The sequence below is a fragment of the Chaetura pelagica genome, unplaced genomic scaffold, assembly GCF_000747805.2.
Source record: "Chaetura pelagica isolate M959 unplaced genomic scaffold, ChaPel_1.0 scaffold595, whole genome shotgun sequence".
NCBI lineage: Eukaryota > Metazoa > Chordata > Aves > Apodiformes > Apodidae > Chaetura > Chaetura pelagica.
The window spans coordinates 60,611-61,574 of record NW_009953221.1 but is presented as its reverse complement, the minus strand read 5'-3'; positions in this window follow the sequence as shown (position 1 = coordinate 61,574).

The window sequence follows — 964 nt, the reverse complement described above, 5'->3', positions numbered from 1 at the left end:
CCCGGGCTGGGCCACCCGGTTGTCACCGACACGCGTGGGGAGGTGGCACCGGCACCGCAGGGGGCAGCAGGGACAGGGGGTGGGTGACACCAGGGCTTGTTGTGCCCAAATCTGGGGTGGCGTTGCTGTGTTCTCCCATACTGGAGGGACCTGATGGTGCGTGTACTGGGCAGTGCTGTGCTCTGCTGCAGGTGTACTGGGGGGTTCTGGGATGTTCTAAGTGGTGGTGGGGGGCTCTGGGGGGTTCTGGGTGGTACTGGGGTAGGCTGTGCTCTGCTGCAGGTGTACTGGGGGGTTCTGGGTGTTCTAAGTGGTGCTGGGGTGTGCTGGGGGGTTCTGGGTGGTACTGGGGTAGGCTGTGCTCTGCTGCAGAGGTATTGGGGTGTTCTGGGTGTTCTAAGTGGTGCTGGGGTGTGCTGGGGGGTTCTGGGTGGTACTGGGGTAGGCTGTGCTCTGCTGCAGAGGTATTGGGGTGTTCTGGGTGTTCTAAGTGGTACTCAGGCAGGCTGTGCTGTCCTCGGCTGTGGGTATACTGGGATGTATTGGGGTGGTTCTGGGGTGTTCTAAGTCGTTCTGGGGTTTACTGGAGTATGATAGGAGGTTGTGAAGCTGCTGTGCTGGGGCTTTGACTGGTTTTGTGTGTTGGGCTGTTCTGGGGTGTTGCTGAGGTAACACTGAGGGGTCCTGGCCCTGTGTTGGGGCTATTGAGGTGTAACAGGGCTGTGTACTGGGAGACACAGGGGCTGTGCTGGGGGGGCACTGGGGCTGTACTGAAGCTGTGTCAGGGATGCACTGGGGCCCTACTGGGCTCGTGTTAGGGGTGTACTGGGGCTGTGGCATTTTGGCCCCAGCAGATCCCTCACACATCCTGGGAGCCGTTTGGATTGAGGCTGCTGCTGGACCGGGCTGGGCAGGGTGGTGTGTACCGGGGTCTGGGTGGAGCCGTGCCGTGCCGTACCGCCCC